Below are 21,860 nucleotides of genomic sequence, written 5' to 3' on the forward strand. Positions count from 1 at the left end.
AAGCAGTTATCAATAGATTTCTGGGCTGAAGAAATCCAGAGAGATGAGATGATTCTGGAAAATAATTCTGAGAAAGAAGATCAACTATCATCTTAATGCATGGTAGAGCAGACACAAACGGCTTCCGGTTTCTTATGTTCTTATGGTCTTGCCTGAACATGGCAAGATACATCAGGAGAAAAAAGAAGAAAAACTTTTGGGATCTTGGGTTTTATAAACAGAGGCATTGAGTGGAAAGATGGTAAATTGTGTTGAAGTTCTATAGAACTCTGACTAGACTTCAACTGGAGAATTGCTTGCAGTACAGATCACCACATTTTAAAGGGTGTGTGAGTACTCAAAAAGGTACAGAGGAAATTTATCAGAATACTTCTAGCAATATAATATTTTAGGTACAAGATCAGGTTGGAGAAGCTTTTCTTTTTCTTGGAACAAAAATTTAGAAGGGAGATATGATAGAGGGATATCGGAATTTGATTGGTTTATAAGAAATGGGGAAATAAAATGTGTTGCCCATTAGTTAACAGTACAAAAACTAGGAGACACAGATATTACATACAAGGCTGGTGGAAGTGGACGCAATGATTTCAGGAACAACGTAGATGGGCTTGAAGGAAATAAACTTGAATAGTTGTGGGGGCTGAGTGGTCAGGAATGGGAGAAAATTGCTCCCTTTATGGTGCGGCAACACTCTCGCTTGGCGCAGCTGATATTGAAATTCAACATGTAAGGATTTAAAAGCCTCAGTACAATGCGCTTGTCGTTCCAGTGCACAGCATCACCATGTTGCCTTACATGTTTTTCTTTAAATCAGTGTAACCACAGAAACGCTGACAACAATTTTAGTTTATTTTAGTTCTGCTTGTTAATTCTCACAGAAATTGCAGAAGTCTCAGCATTCCTCACATAAACATCAAGATTAGCAAAATGCACCACATTAATGGATAGGATAAACATTTTGATCCAATTCTTGTTTTAATTGGAAACATACATGAATAGAGATTTTTTTTTAACTGAGCCAATATGTTTCCAATATTGTTTTTTCCCCAAACGTACACAGGACATAGGTTTTGAATGTGACCCCTGTTGGACCAAAAGATCACACTAGGCCAACATGAGCCTGAGACTGTTTGGACTTCATAAGCGTTAGCAAGCCCACCATGAGCTTCAGCTCCAGGCTTCTTCACATATGGGCAAGGTAATATGAGGCAACATTCATTTCAAAAGAATGGAAAACAAACATCGCGGATGTGCATGGAAACTAGCTAAGCCAATATTTTCATTTTCGCCTCTTATTATCCGCTGGGGTGGAGGACAATAGTTGCAATTTAAAAAAAAAACAAAGGAGTGGAGAATTAGTAGAGAAATACTTTCGATTAATTCTGACTTGTGTGTGTCAGCTAAGGTCACTGGCCTCAGGCAGAGTGCAAATTAGGGTATCAGAAAGACAAAAGTTCCCCAAACCTATCAGTCTTTTGTGGTAAATATCAATACTTGAGGTTCCTAATAGTATTCAACCTCAGGCCTTTTACAACAATAACCATACCATAAGTTTGTAAATCTTTCAAGCCATTTTACAAAATTTGTCACGAATTAAGTCACAAATTCACCAATGCCTGTGTGCTCAATGATAATAAACAATTTAATAAAGCTCAGTTAATGAAATCTTATGGTTATGTTTGTTACAAAATTATAGTATCACTATTTGTCATTTTCAATACTAAAGGGGCAATCTTGCAATGATAATTTTTTTGGAAGCCCTTATTTTTATGCGAGGGGATTCAGCCGTGTATCTTTTTTTTTTACACAATAAGTATCTGTTTCAACACAATTTTCAGTATTATAGTAGCGGTCACAGAAAATTGCCAAATATTTAAAGAGGTACATTTTCAAAGTGTTATCATCTTCATATCTTTGTCAAAAGAATTCTATCATTCAAAAACAGGAACTGTAGAAATTCACTTACAGTTTGTTAAAATATTTTAAAGGATGAATTGATAAACTAATTAATCAAAAGAAGGTGCCTATTTGTAGACTAAAAATTGTTCTTCCATATATTTCAAGTGACGTAAAAGTGCTTGGCCAGTTCCCAATATTTCTCTCCTCCTTATTCCGGAAGCTGACAAAGCTTGAAGGCTTCGTGAAGATTCTTCTCCTTAACTAAGGTTATTAAAACACGAGGAAAGACATTGGAAAATAAAAGAGGTAAATAAATTCTTGAAATTTGTCATTTTAGCCTGTATGCAATTACATTGTCTGAAACTAAATTGTTACTATACTCTCGATTTTCTCAATTTGCAATTCACTGAATTCAAAAGTGCAAATTACAAAAGGATAAATTGTTTGAGGTTGCAATCTCAAAGTCTGAAAACCCAGTCAGTTTTATCTGAGATGTAAGATCACAGACCACTGCTGTGAGTAGGGTACCCGCTCTCTCAATATTCTCATCAGTAAGTAAAAGGCAGGTAAAAGATAACATGTAAACATTGGTAAAATGCTGCAGCCATTTCACACACTAGATGTAACTGCTGCATCACTTGTGGGATAAGGCGTAATGAATGACCACATAGCTACTAATCTATGAGCATTTAAATGTACTCACTTGGCATTTTGAGAAGCATTAATGAGAGACATAACAGGAAAGTATGAATATTTCTCTGCTTGGCTGATAGATACATTACACACTCCTCTCAATGCAACTACAATATGTTACCAAAGCAATGCCTTTCTATTGCTAAATTATTGTTTTTTATAATCATCCAACCTTGCAATCTTCAAAATTTTACTTGCCGACTTTACTTCAATAATCGCAAACCATGAGAGTCAAGTCAAGAGTGTTTCATTGTGATATGTCCAGAACTGAAGCAATTAAATTCTTACTTGCAGTAGCACCTCAGATAGTACTCTGTAAACACCATAAGAAACAACAACAAAAAAATCAGTTTTTATATAAATATGTATCTATTTGAAAAATCAGACAAACAATAATAGTACACTGGATTGTTCAGGAAGTCTGTTATTCAATAAGATCACGGCTGATCTTTAACTCAGTGTAATTTCCCTGCTCTAGCCTCATATTCCTTGATTCTTTTAATGTTTTTACTCAGAGACTGGTGCATGCCTGGAATTCACTGCCTGATCCTGCTACCAAGCAGGCTATGATAGATTGGTGGTTAGTAGAACTGCTGGCAGGGTATTACACAACGATCTGCATGATGCGCAGTGTGTGGGCATATGCTTGCTGGATAGTCACAGAAAGGACACCTTCTGGTTGAAAGTATCCCTGCCTGCAAAGTGACATGTGTATCAACACGTTTCCTCTTGCAATACTATAGGTTTCACAAAGATGGATGCTTGATTTATCTGCTCTTCTGTACCAAGTCAGAATAAAATGTAGATGGTTCTCTCTAATAGATAGCACCAATGATATTCTGTACACATCAAGGGTTACAAAGTAGAAGATGTTACAAATATCTCCAGCTCAAATGTAGAAGGATCCTAAAGCATAAAAATATATTGCCACAGTGACCTTTACAGCCACAAACAATGGAGTCCTGGTGCTTTGTTTATGTCTCTGGTTGAAGGCTATGACATATTTTAGTTACTTAATCATTGCTTACATCTTTCACACAATATTCGTCAGTCATCAACAAAACTTACACATGTAAAATACTATGAAATAAAAACAGAAAATGCAAAAGAATTACTCAGCAGATCAGACTGCCCCGGTGGAGAGCGAAACAGAATTAATTTTTCAAGTCAGTGATTGTTCATCAGAACTAAATTAATGTTAGACACAAATTGCTGGGGTAACTCAGCAGGACAGGCAGCATCTCTGGAGAGAAGGAATGGGTGACGTTTCGGGTTGAGACCCTTCTTCAGACTGACATCAGGGGAGAGGAAGATCGATAGATAAGGAAGTGTGAAGGTGTGAAAACAGGGCAAAGGGAATGGAGATCAAGGAAAATGTAGAATACATTATTGTTAGCTGGTAGAAGGTAACAACAAAGCAAGCAGAAATAAAATGTAGTCAGAGACAATAAGACTGGTCGGAGAACTGGGAAGGGGAGGATGGAGAGAGAGGAAAAGCAAGGATTACTTGAAGTTAGAAAAGTCAACGTTCATACCGCTGGGGTGTAAATTTCCCAAGTGAAATATGAGGTGCTGTTCCAATGTTATCCTGTTGAAAGGTCACTGACCTGAAATCTGAAATACGTTTGTCACCCCACAGATGCTGCCTGACCTGCTGTGTGTTTCCAGTACTTTCAGTTCATGTTTGGATCATTTCAACAAATTGGTTCATTGGCTCTCAAAGTAGCTGTTTCTAAGGCTTCTTCTATAATGTTTGTATTAGAGGTCCTTCAGCTCAGTGACTGCAGCTAATAGAAATTCATGGCACATGAACGTCACCCATTCCTTCTCTCCTGAGATACTGCCTGACCTGCTGAGTTAAAAAAAAAGATTTTTTTAGATTTAGATTTAGAGTTACTCCAGCATTTTGAGAATAAATACCTTTGATTTGTACCAGCATCTGCAGTTATTTTCTTACACTACTTGAACAACACTGGTAAAGGTTTAGCCTCTATCTCCACAAATGTTGCAATAGATATAATATATTACTGCACAGCTTTAACATGGGCTCAGGGCACTTGTAGATCATTTCACTGCTCATTGCAACTCATTTGAAAGGCATTCTGGCTGTTCCCAGCAAAGTCTTATGCAGTGTTTTGGGTGGATCAGTTTCAAGAAAACAAAAACAGGATGTCAGACATTAAAGAGGTGCACAGTCTTGGTGCAACTTCTCGGAAAATACGTGACATGTTATGAAATTGTTTTTGTCCTTTTCCCGTGTGGCTGAAAATGAACCTTAGGTTCCAGTAATAAAGATAAAAGATGTATAACAAAATATACTCACATCAATTATCAGTGCCACATTAGGTGTGTGCAGAGAGAAAAAACAGAAGTTATACTTTCCATGTTGTGATGGTACAATCAGCTGAAAACCGGTGGTAGAATGACTCTAGTGAAATGACAGTCGTCTGTCATGTGAAAGCGGATATCTGTGGGTCTGATTGGTGGAAGAACATTTAAAATTTGATTACAAAATTTCCATGTTTTCTTAATAATGATAATGAGCTATCTTCAACATAACTGCTTATTGCAACACAGAAACAGGTCATTTAGTCTATCAGGTTCATGCTGGCTCCTACCCATCCCAATACCTCTTTGTTTCCCTTTAGGATGTTTATATTTGCACCTTCAACAAAGCCTCCACATCCTTCCTGTACTGCAGCTACCAGAACTACATGTCCCAACGAACACCTCTGGTCACAGATCTCCAGTCAGAATATCAGCCCACCCTCTGTCTTCTATGGCCAAGCCAATTACGAATACAATCTACCAAGTCTCCATTCATCTCACATGCCCACCATATCATCCTTGATTTTTTGTTTTGCATTTACCTACTCTAAGGGGTAATTTATGGTGACTATTAAAAATATCACTGCGTCTCTGGGGTATAGAAAGACACCAGAGCACTCATCAGAATCCCATGCAGATGTGGGGAGAATGTAAATCTTACCAGCGCACTGAGTATAAGAATTGGTGCATCATGTGAATTTCAATTACAGAGATGGATTGAGCAATTGACCTGGCAGATGCAGGAATAAATGTGACAGAAAGGTGGCATGTTATTTAATTGTTCTTAGATCAGAAAGTGTGGATGTAAAATAGATCTGTCCTTTCTTGCGCATCAATCACTGGCAACAAACATGTCGGTGAAGCAAGCAGTTAAGTAGCCAATGGTTGGTATGTTTGCCTTCATAGTGAGAAGATTTGAGTACAGGACCAAAGATGTCTTGCTGCATTGACACAAGGGCTTTGATTAAACCATACCTGGTGTATTGTGTGCAGTTCTGATCTCCCAATCCAAGAAAGTATACATTTGCCACAGAGAGTGTGTAATGAGGATTCATTTGACTGTTTTCTGGTTTGGCAGGAAAGCCATGCGAGGAGAGATTAGGTCAATTAGGTTTGTATTCACTTAAGTTTAGAAGAATGAGAACGGTTCTAATTAAGAGATATAAACTTCTGACAGGAATAGACAGACAGGATGAGGGGAAGATGTTTACCTGGGCTGAGATGTTTAGAGTGAAGTGTTACTGTCCCAGAATAGGTCGGCAAGGCATTCAGCACTGAGATGAGGTGCTGTTTCTTACTCAACCTGTGATCAACTGAGGAATTCACCACCTCAGAGGGTTCGAAGGCCGGTAGCCGAATATATTTAATAATATACTAGACCAAGTGGACCCGTTGGGCCCAAACCCCTCCAGCATTGGTGCAGCACCCTCTCATCCCCCACTCCCATCCCATCCCACCCATCCATCCATCCATCCATCCATCCATCCATCCATCCATCCATCCATCCATCCATCCATCCATCCATCCATCCATCCATCCATCCATCCATCCATCCATCCATCCATCCATCCATCCATCCCTCCCTCCCTCCCTCCCTCCCTCCCTCCCTCCCTCCCTCCCTCCCTCCCTCCCTCCCTCCCTCCCTCCCTCCCTCCCTCCCTCCCTCCCTCCCTCCCTCCCCTCCCCCTCTCTCCCCCTCCCTCCCCCCTCCTCCCTCCCCCTCCCCCTTCCCCTCCCCCACTCCACCCCCCTCAATCCCCCTCCTCCCTCCCTCCCTCCCCCCTCCACCCCCCTCCATCCAGCCCCTTCCATCCCCAGCACCGCCATTCAATGTGATCATGGCTGATCATTCACAATCAGTACCCCGTTCCTGTCCTCTCCCCATACCCCCTGACTCTGCTATCATTAAGAGCTCTATTTAACTCTCTCTTGAAAGCATCCAGAGAATTGGCCTCCACAGCCCTCTGAGGCAGAGAATTCCACAGATTCACAACTCTCTGACTAAAAAAGTTTTTCCTCATCTCTGTTCTAAATGGCCTACCCCTTATTCTTAAACTGTGGCCCCTGGTTCTGGACTCCCCCAACATTGGGAACATGTTTCCTGCCTCTAACATGTCCAACCCCTTAATAATCTTATACGTTTCGATAAGATCCCCTCTCATCCTTCTAAATTCCAGTGTATACAAACCTAGTCGCTCCAGTCTTTCAACATATGACAGTCCCGCCATTCCGGGAATTAACCTAGTAAACCTACGCTGCACGCCCTCAATAGCAAGAATATTCTTCCTCAAATTTGGAGACCAAAACTGCACACAGTACTCCAGGTGCAGTCTCACTAGGGCCCTGTACAACTGCAGAAGGACCTCTTTGCTCCTATACTCAACTCCTCTTGTTATGAAGGCCAACATTCCATTGGCTTTCTTCACTGCCTGCTGTACCTGCATGCTTCCTTTCAGTGACTGATGCACTAAGACACCCAGATCACATTGTACGTCCCCTTTTCCTAACTTGACACCATTCAAATAATAATCTGCCTTACTATTCTTACCACTCAGCCTCTCTGTGCCTCTCAGGTCACCCTTTAGCTTCTGATGCTCCAGAGGAAACAAGTTTGTCCAACCTCTCCTTTTAGCTAATGCCTTCTACTTCAGGCAATATCTTGAAAAACCTCCTTTGCATTCTCTCCAAAGCTTCTACATCCTTCCTGTAATACGGTTACCAGAACTCCATCCAAAGTCCTATAAAGCTTGAACATGACTTGCTAGCGTTTATACTCAAAGCCTCTACTGATAAAGGCAAATATGCTGTGTGCCTTTTTTACCATCCTATCTACTTGCGTGGTCACTTTCAGGGAGCTTTGGACATGCACAGCAAGATCCCTCTGAACATCAATGGTCCTAAGGGTCCTACTACTTACTGTATACTTTCCTCCAGCACATAACCTCCTAAACTGCAACAACTCATACTTGTCCAGATTAAACTCCATCTACCATTTCTTTGCCCATATTTCCAACTGATCTCTAACCCGTTGTATCCTCACTATCCAGAACTCCACCAATTTTTACGTTGTCTGCAAACTTACTAACCAGCGTGCCTACATTTTCACCCAAATCAGTTATATATGTTGCTAAAGAACACCATTGGTCACAAACCTTCAGTCAGAACAGCACCCATAGTCGGGATTGAACTGGTCTCTGGTGCTGCAAGCTCTGTAAGGCAGCAACTCTACCGCTGCGCCACCGTGCTGCCCTGAATCTGAATCAGTCTACCATGAGGGACCTTGTCTAATGCTTTACTAAAGTCCATGTAGACAACGTCCTGTACTGTAGGAGGCCCCATGCAAGCTCAAGGGTCTACACTTAATCTTCCATCTTGTAAGTTAATATGTCAGTCATGAACTTGCAAATCCAAATACATTGAAGAATTAAGTGCTGTAAAACTCGAATAAACTGTGATCCGATTATTTGGAGATCCTAATGATACAGTATTGGCCTCACCAGGTGATGCTCCCTGCATTCCCTTTTAAACTCACCATGATCCACTTCTAGCACTTCCTACAAACTTACTGGGTTCCCTAGATAATTTATAAGCTACTATGTATTATCTAAAAAATGCAAATTAAAGGTATGTGGGATTTTAACACAATTACCATCCAATAACCTGGAAAATCTACAAGTCTGGCACCACTGAAGTCCTCAGCACACTAGACCATCAAGTTTTACTTTGGGCATACGTCTCATAGTTTCTCGATCCTCAGTAGTGCAGCACAGCTTCCAAATATCTGCTCCAGTGACTGATATGTCCCCTTACCAGGCCTTCTCTTGACATCTCTTGATTCTGTGTTTCAGCTTCACTAAGGCCAGTTGCCCTCACACACTCTGTGATGGTTATATGGAATGAGTTGCCTGAGGAAGTGGGCAGAGGAGGATATAATTACAACATTTAACAGGCATGTGCGTGGATATGAAAGGTTTGGAGGAATATGGGCTAAATGCAGGCAAATGGGACAGCTCGGGTGGACACGATAGTGCGTAGGGCCTGTTTTGTGCTGTAGAACTCAATGACTGTGACTCTAACTTATATATCTAACATCATTAGTTGCACATTCACTGACACAGTGACAGACAGACTAGCTTCTTTTGATCCTTTTCCAGAAACCTGAACACTTAATGATATTCTCACCCTTTCAAGATTGCGGAAATCACCTCTGTATTCTAATGTATACTCTTGTTACAGGATCCAGCTGTTACAGTGCTGCCCCTCTCCAATCCTTCCCCTTTGAAGCTCTGTCTTACACGCCGTTAGAGATGTTTCCCGTGGCCTCTATCTTTACCAGTGTACTCCAAGACTGGTTCTGCTTGAGTGACTGCATGCTGAGCAGATCCCAATTTGTTGATGCCAAAATACTAAGCATTCTTCTTTTAACTCTTTCAATTCCATTCGTAAAGAGATGACACGTATCAGAAGTTTTAGAACCAGAGTTCTGTCTAGTCAGTGACTCAACATGTTATGAAACAGATACTGTATTCGAACTCTGATATCTAATGTGGACTTGTTTAAAACTTGATTAACCGCAACTAACTGCTGTGGGCTCTACTCCCCCTACTCACTGGACCTCTGTCTGTTTTGTTTCAGCCTGGCTGAAGTAGCCGGGTCTCATCCAGGGTACTGTCCTCATGCTTGTCTCTCCAAACCAGGCAGAGTCCATGTGGATTTTTCTGAGAAGTAATCATCACCAGTCTTGAACAAATAGTCCTATTTGTCTGCTTGAGCAAGATCACTAGTCAAACCATAGTCACAAACTAGACTTCCTGACAGACTCTTTTCTTGCTTGAGGCCTTCACTCGCAGTTCAGTCTTCCTGTTAATATCTTAGTCAAATGGTATGTATGTCCTCAGTGTTTGCTATGTCTCTGTTCATGTGTCTTCTCTTTGAACTTAAAATATACAAAACCAGATCTTCCACTAGATTCAATTTCTTCATCCATGAACAGTACTCTGTTCCACAAAAAAAACAAGGACCTTGCAAAGCACCACTAAAACTTCTTGAACATGCAATCATCCCCTTCATCTGACCTCCTCCTTCTAACGAGTCTATGTTTAAACCCATCAGTATCAGGTCTGCTCCAAACAAAATTACGCACACATTTTTAATAATTCCCTTCGAGCAACAAATGTTTGCAGATATCAATCTCGCTGGTTCAATGACATTTCATTTCGTAACAACCTTCGACCTCTCAGTCAGCTCACAATGGCCTCTCTATCTTGGGCTCAGAAATAAGCTCACAATGATCCCACTATCTGCTCTCAGCAGGGGTGAATATCACTGGACCACCCAAGGGAAAGCGGCAAAGGATTCCCAGGGCTGCTCCAGAGTTCCCTAAATAAGCCCCCAAGGCCTGTATGACATTAAGAGGTGGGCCCAAGAAACACCAAGCCCTCTTGAGCATAATTTGTCATCATATTATTACCAAGGCACGAGGCCAACATATCCTGGTCCTTCTCCAAATGTACCTCTCTGGCAGAACTGTATTCCAGCTTCTGCCCTTGGGAGAGCAGGATTCTTTTCTTGCTCCTATCTATAGCATGCTCAGCTCATTATTGTGGGAAAATTCATGTGGTCCAAATCAACAGGAGACTTTCTGTAATTGAATAATAAAAGAAAGAGAGAGAGAGAGAGAGAGAGAGAGAGGGAGAGAGAGAGAGAGTAATGACTGCAAGGATAGAAAATGAAAAGGAAAACTTTACCAAGAATTGTTAAGGAAGGAAAAAGTAAAATAAAAATGAAGGCAAGGCAAACTTTATTTTATTATTTATTGTGCACAGATATGGATATCAAACATAATCAAAGCTTTGAGGAGCAACAAAATCACATTTTCAAAAGCTTCTTGACAACTTTGAAATTTGACTTCAATGTTACTTTGATGTTTTGCCTTACTGAATTTGTGTCATCTTAGGGCAAGGTGCACCAAAATCAATTATATAAGATGCATTTATGTTTTAAGTGCCCGGGGGAGGGAGGGAGAGGGAATGGTGTTTCAAAATACCTCCTGTTGCTCAGATATAACGGTCCTGGCGAGTTCATGTTCCCCGGACAGAGAATATCTGACCGTGATGTGCCGACCCTACCTCCGGCCGAGGGAATTCACCTCAGGTATCCGGCCAGCAGTCCACAGAACTCTCCCCATGCGGACATCAAGCTTGCTCTGAATGAATTGTACTCCGCTATCAATAGCCTTGAGACAAAACACCCTGAAGCCATGGTCATTGTAGATGGAGACTTCAATCAAGCCAACCTCAGGATAGACACAAAATGCCGGAGTAACGGGCGGCACGGTGGTACAGCGGTAGAGTTGCGGACAGTGCCAGAGTCGCAGGTTCGATCCCGACTATGGGTGCTGTCTGTACGGAATTTGTATGTTCTCCCTGTGACCGCGTGGGTTTTCTCTGAGATTTTCGTTTTCCTCCCACACTTCAAAGATGTACAGGTTTGTAGGTTAATTAGCTTGGGTTTTGTATTCTTGTTATAAGTGTAAATTGTCCCTAGAGTGTGTAGGATAGTGTTAATGTGTGGGGATTGCTGGTCGGCGTGGAATCGGTGGGTCGAAAGGCCTGTTTCCGCGCTGTATCTCTAAAAAAAAGCGGGTCAGGCAGATCTTTTTCAACCTAAAATGTCACCTAGTTCTTTTCTCCAGAGATTCTGCCTGACCCACTGAGTTACTCCAGCACTTTGTGTCTATTTTCAGTGTAGACCAGTATCTGCAGTCCCTTCGTACACAAGCCAAAGCCAACCTGGTGTCAAGTTAGGAAGAGGGGATGTTCAACGAGATCTGGGTGTCCTAGTGCATCAGTCACTGAAAGGAAGCATGCAGGTACAGCAGGCAGTGAAGAAAGCCAATGGAATGTTGGCCTTCGTAACAAGAGGAGTTGAGTATAGGAGCAAAGAGGTCCTTCTACAGTTGTACCGGGCCCTGGTGAGACCGCACCTGGAGTACTGTGTGCAGTTTTGGTCTCCAAATTTGAGGAAGGATATTCTTGCTATTGAGGGCGTGCAGCGTAGGTTCACTAGGTTAATTCCCGGAATGGTGGGACTGTCGTATGTTGAAAGGCTGGAGCAATTAGGCTTGTATACACTGGAATTTAGAAGGATGAGGGGGGATCTTATTGAAACATATAAGATAATTAGGGGATTGGACACATTAGAGGCAGGAAACATGTTCCCAATGTTGGGGGAGTCCAGAACAAGGGGCCACAGTTTAAGAATAAGGGGTAGGCTATTTAGAACGGAGATGAGGAAGAACTTTTTCAGTCAGAGAGTGGTGAAGGTGTGGAATTCTCTGCCTCAGAAGGCAGTGGAGGCCAGTTCGTTGGATGCTTTCAAGAGAGAGCTGGATAGAGCTCTTAAGGATAGCGGAGTAAGGGGTTATGGGGAGAAGGCAGGAACGGGGTACTGATTGAGAGTGATCAGCCATGATCGCATTGAATGGCGGTGCTGGTTCGAAGGGCTGAATGGCCTCCTCCTGCACCTATTGTCTATTGTCTATAACCTCAGGGGCATACTGCCAAAATACTACCAGCATGTCTCTTGCCCCACCAAGGGCCAGAATCCCCTCGACCATTCTACACATCAACACAAAAATGCCTTCCGCTCTGATTCTCAGCCACATTTCAAGATATCTGATCACCTCCTGCCTGCCTACAACAAAAACTGAAGCAGGAGGATCAGGCACAGAGAGTTGTTCATGCTGGTTGGCAGATGCGGATGACATCCTAAGTGACTGCTTTGAGTCAGTGGACTGGTCCATATTCGGGGAATCTGCAGCCAACCTGAATGAGTACACCATTGCCGTGACTGACTTCATCAGCAACTGCAAGCAAGACTGTGTGCCGAACAAGACAATCTGAAAGTTGCCCAACCGGGAAACCGCGAGGTCCATTCCCAGGTTAAGGCTAGGTCCGCTGGAAACAAGTAAAACGATCCCGAGTAGTACAAGAAAGCTCGCTATGATCCTCGCACAGCCATCAAGAATGCCAAGGGATTATACCAGGACAAAAATGAGTCCCAGTATAATCATTCAGACACTTGCAGATGAAGGCAAGGTCTGAATAAGGTAACTGGCTGCAAAGCCAAGTCAGGCAACATCGCTGGTGATAGTGCGGCCCTACCTGATGAACAATGGATTCTAAGCTCGCTTTAGGAAGAAGGCCAACAGGGCGATGACATCTGTCCCATCACACTCGTGCACCTCTTCCCAGAGTCACTGTTGCAGAGGTTAGATCGGCCTTCCTGACAGTGAACCAGTGGAAATCAACTGATCCAGCCATGATCCCTAGTCGCGTCCTTAGGAACTGCATGGGCCAACTGGAGGAAGTGTTCACGGACATCCTTAATCACTCCTCATCCGCTCTGAGTACCCATCTGCTTCACGAAGACAACTATCATCCTGGTGCCGAAGTAAAGCAAGATCTCAAGCCTTGATGACTACTGTCCAGTGGCCTCGACATCCACCATCATGAGGTGTTTCGAGAGGCTGGTTATGGAGTGTATTAAATCCACCTAGCACCAATCTACCAAGCAAACTTGACCCACTTGCTTCACCCACCACCACAGCAGGTCCATAGACGATGCCATCTCCCTGGTCCTACACTCATCCCTGGTACACCTGGATAAGAGAGGCCCCTATGTCAGACTACTTGGACCATGTCTGACACCCCCCTCCCCTTTCTGGCTCTCACTGTCTCCATTACAGGAAGTAGACTATTGACTGATATCTATTACAAACCCACTGACTCCCACAACTATCTCGACCACACTTCTTCCCACCCTGCTTCCTGCAAAGACTCTAGCCCCTACTCTTAATTCCTCCGTCTAGGCCGCATCTGCTCCCAAGATGAGGTGTTCCGTACTAGAACATCCGAGATGTCTTCATTCTTTAGGGAACGGGGGTTCCCCTCTCCCATCATAGATGAGGCCCTCACTCGTGTCTCCTCAGTACCTTGCAGATCTGCCCTTGCTCTCCCTCGTCGTAACAGAGTCACCCTGGTCCTTACCTTCCACCCCATCAGCCGTTGCATACAACACATAATCCTCCGAAATGTCTGCCACCTCCAATGGGATCCCATCACTAGCCACATTTTCCCATTTCCACCCCTTTTCGCCTTCCACAGAGACCTTTCCCTCCACAACTCCTTGGTTAGCTCACCCCTTCCCACCCAAACCACCAGGTACCTTCCCCTGCAACCGCAGAAGATACAACACCTGTCGCTACACCTCCTCCCTCGACTCTGTCCAGAGACCCCAATAGTCCTTTCAGGTTAGGCAGAGGTTCACTTGCACCTCCTCCAACCTCATCTATGGTATCCATTGTTGAAGATGTGGACTCTTATACATTGGCAAAACCAAACGCAGACTGGGCGATCGTTTCGTGGAACACCTTCGCTCAGTCCACCTGAACCAACCTGATCTCCTGGTTGCTGGACACGTTAATTCTCCTTCCCATTCCTACACAGACCTTCCTGCCCTCAGTCTCCTCCATTGTCAGAGTGAGGCTAAATGCAAAGTTGGAGGAACAGCATCTCATATTTAGCTTGGACAGCTTACAGCCTAGTGGTATGAATTTTGATTTCTCTCACTTCAGGTAGCCCTGGCATTCCCTCTCTCTCTATCCCTCCCCCACCAATGTTGCACTAGCTTTCATTTTCACCCTACAAACAGCTTAGAGTGGTCTGTTTCCATTATTATCGTTACTTTTTTGCATATCATTCATTCATTGTTCTTTATCTCTCCACATCACTGTCTATATCTCCCGTTTCCCTTATCCCTAATGTCTGAGGAAGGTTACTCCAGCTTTTTGTGTCTATCTCCTGTTAATAGACTACTGCTCTGCTTTCAATACCATCATCCCATCCAAGCTCATCTTCAAACTCGTGGAACTTGGAGTACGCACTCAACTCTACAACTGGATCCTCGTCTTCCTGACCAACAGACCACAATCAATGAGGATAAATGACAAATCATCCTCTGCAATAACCTCAACACTGATGCTCTGCAAGGATGTGTTCACAGCCCCCTTCTTTACTCCTTATATACCCACAAATGCTGCCAAATGCAAATCCAACACAATTTACAAATTCGCAGACAACACCACCGTAGTGGGCCAGATATCAAAAAGTGACAAAAATGACAGGGAGATTGAGCCCCTCGTAACCTGCTGTCAAGGCAACAACCTTTCCCTCATTATCAGCAAGACAAAGGAGATTGTGCTCGACTTCAGGAAGCAAAACGGTACACATACCCAGTATACACTGATGGCGCCAAAGTACAGATGATTGAAAGCTCCAAATTCCTCGGAGTAAAAGACACACCGATGCCTCTACTTCCTTGAAAGGCTTAGGAAGTTTGGAAGATCCACAATAACTCACCAACCTCCACAGATGTGCCTAGGTGAGGGGGCAGTGCCAAAGAATCTTAAAGTGATTGTCCGAGCTATGAAATGAACCAAGACAGCTCATGAGAGAGGCAATTACCTTGAAGGTCGCAGAGGAGCAGCAGCCAGCCCAGTGAGTGAGTGGATTGGCTGAGATATCCTAATTAGTTGAGTAGATAGTTGACTTTATTAGATAAAATTAAGTTCAGGTGCAGCAGAGTGGCCTATTGGAAGCGGCCTTGTTGAGGTGGAGTGCGAGTCTTTGGCGAGGAGGCTATCTTTAATCGGTTGTGTGTTTAATTTAATTTAAATATTTAAACTTATTGACCTAGTGATGGTAGGAATGTTATTGCAGTGCCTTTGTTGCAGGATGTGGGAAATCAGGGGCACTGCTGGTGTCACTGACCACTACACATGTGGGAACTGTGTCCAGATGTTGCTCCTCAGGGACTGAGTTAGGGAACTGGAGCAGCAGCTGGATGACCTGCGGTCTATCTGGGAAGACAAAAGCTTTGTGGAAAGGACCTACAGTCAGGTCATCACTTCAAGAGTACAGGTGTGACTGTTAGAGACAGAAAGGAAGGAGATAAAATGAGTGCGGGAGACCTCGGTGGAAGTACCTCTTGAAAACGGGTACACCTCATGCCAGGGGCAGACGACGCTTGCAGTCCGAGCGGCGGACAGGTCTGTGACTAGAATCCTAGCGCTGAGACTCGACCGGCGAGACAGACGTCAGGCAAAGCCATAATAGTGGGTGACTCCATTGTCAGAAGTGCGGACAGGAGATTCTGTGGCGACAGGCGAGACCCGATGATGCCTCCCTGGGGCCAGGGTCCAAGATGCCTCGGACCGACTTCAGTACATTCTCGAGAGGGAAGGGGAGCAGTTGGAAGTGGTTGTACATGTAGGCACAAATGACGTGGGTAAGAAGAGGAAGGAAGTCCTGCAACATGACTATGGAGAACTTGGTAGGAGGCTGAAAACCATGACTTCTAAGGTGGTTATCTCTGACGCTTCCAGTAAGTGGTGCTAATGAGGGTATATAAAAACTGACTCTTAAAGCTTCTTCAGATATGTGAAAAGGAAAAGATTAGTGAAGACAAATGTAGGTCCCTTATAATCAGAGACACGTTAATTTATGATGGGAAAGAAGGAAATGGCAGAACAGTTAAATGAGTACTTTGGTTGTGTCTTCACTAAGGAAGACACAAACAATCTCCCAGAAATACTAGGGGACAGAGGATCTAGTGGGAGGGAGGAACTGAAGGGAATCAACATTAGTCAGGAAATGGTGTTTGGTAAACTGTCGGGAATGAAGGCGGATAAATCCCCAGGGCCTGATGTCTACATCGCAGAGTACTCAAGGAGGTGGCCCTAGAAATCATGGATACATTGGTGATCATTTTCCAATGTCCTCTCAACTCTGGATCAGTTCCTGTGGACTGGAGGGTAGCCAAAGTAACTCCACTTTTTAAGAAAGGAGTTAGAGAGAAAACAGGTAATAATAGACCAGTTAGCTTTACATCAGTGGTGGGGAAGATGCTTGAGTCGATTGTTAAAGATGTTATAGCAGCGCATTTGGAAGTGACAGGATCGGTCAAAGTCAGCATGGATTTATGAAGGGGAAATCATGCTTGACTAATCTTCTGGAATTTTTTGAGGATGTAACAAGTAGAATGGATAAGGGCGAGCCAGTGGATGTGGTGTATCTGGACTTTCAAAAAGCCTTTGAAAGGTTCCAGACTTTCAAAAAGCCTTTGACAAGGTTCCATTAGTGTACAAAATTAGAGCACATGGTATTGGGGGTAGGGTATTGACATAGAGAGTTGGTTGGCAGGCAGGAAGCGAAGAGTAGGTCCTTCAGAATGGCAGGCAGTGACCAGTGGGGTGCCGCAAGGCTCGGTGATGGGACCCCAATTATTTATAATATATTTTAACTATTTAGACGAGCAAATTAAATTTAACATCTCCAAGTTTGTAGATGACACAAGGCTGGGCGGCAGTGTGGGTTGCGATGAGGATGCTATGGGACTGCAGGGTGACTTGGATAGGTTGGGTGAATGGGCAGATGCATGGCAGATGCAGTATAATGTTGATAAATGTGAGGTTATCCACTTTGGTGGCAAGAACAGGAAGGCAATTTATTATCTGAATGGTGTCAGATTAGGAAAAGGTGAGGTGCAACGAGACCTGGGAGTGCTTGTACATCAGTAATTGAAAGTAAGCATGCAGGTACAGCAGGCAGTGAAGAAATCTAATGGTATATTGGGCTTCATTTACGAGAGGATTTGAGTTTAGGAGCAAGGAGGTCCTACTGCAGTTGTACAGAACTCGGGTGAGACCGTGCCTGGAGTATTGTGTGCAATTTTGGTCTCCTAATTTGAGGAAGGACATTATTGCTATTGAGGGAATGCAGCGTAGGTTCACCAGATTAATTCCCGGGATGGCGGGACTGACATATGATGAAAGAATGGGTAGACTGGGCTTGTATTCACTGGAATTTAGAAGGATGAGAGGGGATCTTATAGAAACATAAAATTCTTCAGGGATTGGACAGGCTCGATGCAGGAAAAATGTTCCCGATGTTGGGGGAATCCAGAACCAGGGGTCATAGTTTAAGAATAAGGAGTAGGCCATTTAGGACTGAGATGAGGAAACACTTCTTCAACCAGAGAGTTGTGAATCTGTGGAATTCTTTGGCACAGAAGGCAGTGGAGGCCAATTCACTGGATGTTTTCAAGAGAGAGTTAGATTCAAGAGAGAATTAGGGCTAAAGGAATCAAGGGATATGGGGAAAAAGCAGGAACGGGGTACTGATTTTAGATGATCAGCCATGATCATATTGAATGGCAATGCTGGCTCGAAGGGCCGAATGGCCTACTCCTGCACCTATTTCTCTATGTTGCTATGTTTCTATGCTCTGCAACATTATCTGCTGATATATGACCCATCCTACTGATCAAGGTGCTCAGATATTGCTGTGCATTTATTGTGCAGATTTACGCAGAATGCATGAGACATCAATGAAGAGCAAGACCCTCTACACAGGACCATCAGCAGGCAAATACCACAGGCCAATCCTATTCACCTTGGCATTAGAATCTCATCTTAAGTACCCTCTAGTTTAGTTTGGTTTAGAGATATCGCACCAACCATCCATACACAGGTTCTATGTTATCCTCCTTTTGCATCCTACACACTAGGGGCAATTTGCAGAAGCCTATTAACCTACAGATCTGCACATCTTTGGAATGTGGGGTGAAACCAGACCACAGAGCACAGCCACACTATCACAGGGAGAACATGCAAACTCCACACAGGCAGCCCCTGTAGTCAGGATTGAACCCTGGTCTCTGGCACTGTGAGGCAGCAGATCGACCGCTGTGTCATTGTGGTGCCCTGATGCCACTCTCTGTCTGCTACCTGGTTGCTGAATGTCGGAGTTGTGAGGCATGATCAAACGCACGGAAGGCTGATGAGCCAAGGAAGGAGGAATAGCTCTTGGCTAACAAACACCAGCCTCCATTCAGCGTGGCAGCTGAACTATGGCCGGCAGCATGGTCTCGCTAAACCAAAATGATTCATGTGAACTTGTGGAGAATATGGCAATGGGAATGGGATTGATCTCATTCCCACGGGGCCATGGGAAGTTCTCACAGCTGCTGGATGTCCAGGGAGTGAAAGCCTTTCTGATTAATGAAGGTCTCTGGTTCACATGGGAAGCCCAGTGTAACACTCCTTGCAAGTGATGAGATCAGGCTATCCCTCTCTCATGAGCTGCCTGGTTCGCTTCATAGATTGGACAATCACTTTAAGATGCCTTGGCACTGCCTCCTCACCTTGGCAAATTGGCAGTAGTCAGAGTAATCAGAGATGAGGAGTAGATGAAATTCCTTCTACTTGAACAGAGAGCACCAGTGATATCCCGAGTGTTATAGGTTTGCTTGTATTTATGTATAAAATTGTCTGATTTGATTGGATAGCATGCAAAACAAACCTTTTCACTGTACATTGGGACAAGTGACAATAATAAATAACCCTACACCTAAACTTGCCTCAATTGTGTGTCATGGTGAGGCTTCAAGGTGAGCTAAACATAATGAGCAAGTGGGCAAGGACATGGCAGATGTAATACAAATGGATAAGGATGTCTGCTTCAAAACACAAACAGGAAGGCCGAGCATTCATTAAATGAAGGTACAATTGGGAAATGTTGTACAAAAGGATCTTTGATACCCTTGTACCCCAGTCACTGAAAGCAAATATGTAGGTGGTGAAGAAGGCCGACATTGCATGGTTTTGAATATTGGTGTAAGATTGCCTTATGGCAATTGTTCAGGCCTTAGGGTGACTCTGAAGAAACTTTGCATTCTAGGAAATCATGTTATAAAAACAATTGTGTCAATGGGGAAAAAGGGGTGTGTGGCCAGAGAGTTGCAGACTCATAAAAACTAAGATTATTTTCCTTCAGGATTATTACTTAGTATTTTAGTTTGTGGTAACAAAAATAGAGCTATATGTCTATTTTTGTTTCTGCAAGCTAAAAAATACTTAAAGTTGTATGCTTCACAATTTAATAGAGTATCATTACACAAGTGTCAATGGAAGCAATTGTTTGCCAATTTCAGTGGCCAGCGGTGGTGAAACGGATAGACTACGTTCTTAAGAGACAACGATGTCTGATTACTGCAGGTAGATTATGTGGAACTTGGATGCTTTTCCTTAGACTGTTTTTTTTTCCAACACTGCTATTTTTTTTTACTGCTTGTCACTTTCCAAAGTTACTTTTAAATGATTGTCTAGTTCTTGACTGAATTTGCACTGTAACCCATTTGGCTCGCGTAACTCAAATAGAGTTCTCTAGTTCATGAAAAGCTTTGTATCCAATTCACATTATGGACATATGTGTTGTAGTTTTGGTCACCTACCCTTTACTGAGTCCTGGTTGGAGGGACTGTCAAATGAGGAGAGATTGGATTTGAATACACCTATGTTCAATGCAGTTCAGAAGAAATGTACAGCATTCTGACAGGGCCCAAGAGCCGGAATACAAGGAGAATGCTTCCACTGGATGGGGATTTAGCAACATGGGTCACACTCTCTGGACTGATTACCTGCAGACACTCAGTACTGTTTTACTCTCAGTTTACAGCAGATGACCATTCATTAATTTGAAATAAATGCACGAGCGGCACTGATGAAAGCTCACAGTGTAAACTCAATAAGTTATCCGGATATAAACATGTAATGGTTGCCTAAATAAAGTCATTTATCTTGGCAGATTCAATAGTGACTGAGAACCACTTCACTAAGGAAGGTTTATGAAAGAGAAAAGAGATGAATCTTGTCTGCGAAAGCAGCTTGCATTAGTTCCGGGGTGGGGGGGGGGGGGGGTGGGGGTGGGGGGGGGGGGGGGGTGGGGGGGGTGGGGGGGGGGGGGGGGGGGGGTGGGGGGGGGGTGGGGGGGGGTGGGGGGGGGGGTTGGGGGGGGTGGGGGGGGGGGGGGTTGGGGGGGGGGGATTCCATGACAACAGAAGGTTCATTGTTTGGACTATAACTATAAAGCATGCTCTGGAAAAATGATTGAGGGATTGAAAAGAAATACGTCAGAGCGTGCAGACAGCATAAAGATAAATGAACTGCCAACACCAAAAGAGTGCCAGCAGGTTAGTTTGCTGCACATGTTAGAAGTTGGAAAGCAAGCTGTTGGGTAACAGTGAAAGATGGGAATTTCAAATGATTTTGAGTAAACATTTCAGACATGCTAAGGTACAGTACTTGCTGTATTTATAGTGCATCAAATGATTTTGTAAAGAATCCTTCTATTTTTCCTCAGTGCTATGATCCACTTGACAATGTGGTACACCATTGACACATTGCCAACAAGATTTACTTAAATGGGTTTCTGGTATAGTTTAGCAATGGTGAACTATAGTAATGTTTGTGCAGTCTGAAGCAGATGAATCACATGCTGTAGATTGTTCAAGGGAGCTATTTCCTCTTTAATTGCAGAGCCTGAAAAAAAGGAAGGACCAAAAAGCATTGAGGTTTCACCCTTGGCCTTCCAGGTGTTGGAACAAAAGGGGATTTTACAACTTCATGGCACAATGTAACTGTTTAACTTTGACAAGAGGGCAGCATTGGATATTGGAGTACAGAGTTAGTGCCTCCTTATTTCAACCATATGCCTTCAGAAATGTCCTAGCAAACATCAAATTATAGTGAGGATGACTCTCTGACTTTGCAAGGCACACTCCTGGGAGATACCTGAGTCAGTATTTCAATTTCTTTGCAGTGGATAGATACAGAGAGAAAATAAACATTTGGATCTATGTAGCACTTTATTATACTACCAGTATCTCAAGATAGTTCACACTGTATCCAAATAATAAATTTGTTGCGGGGGGAGGGGAAGGGTTTCATAGAGAGGAAAAGCAGATTCTGAATTTCCACTGAGGAAAGTCTGGGGGTCATTCACATTAATAAGATGCAAGAGGTCTCGTGTTATTATGTA

At 43.4% G+C, this 21,860-nt stretch overlaps 1 long non-coding RNA gene across 1 annotated transcript in view; it reads left to right on the forward strand.

The window, feature by feature from the left end:
* The first annotated feature begins 2,123 nt into the window (after positions 1-2,123).
* LOC144600581 (uncharacterized) overlaps positions 2,124-21,860 on the forward strand; it is a 33,815-nt gene continuing 14,078 nt past the window's right edge. Inside the window, exon 1 of the long non-coding RNA XR_013548157.1 lies at positions 2,124-2,205. This is a non-coding gene — a long non-coding RNA (uncharacterized LOC144600581). The remainder of the gene's footprint in view (positions 2,206-21,860) is intronic.

Source organism: Rhinoraja longicauda, chromosome 1 (genome assembly GCF_053455715.1).
Source record: "Rhinoraja longicauda isolate Sanriku21f chromosome 1, sRhiLon1.1, whole genome shotgun sequence".
Classification (NCBI taxonomy): domain Eukaryota; kingdom Metazoa; phylum Chordata; class Chondrichthyes; order Rajiformes; family Arhynchobatidae; genus Rhinoraja; species Rhinoraja longicauda.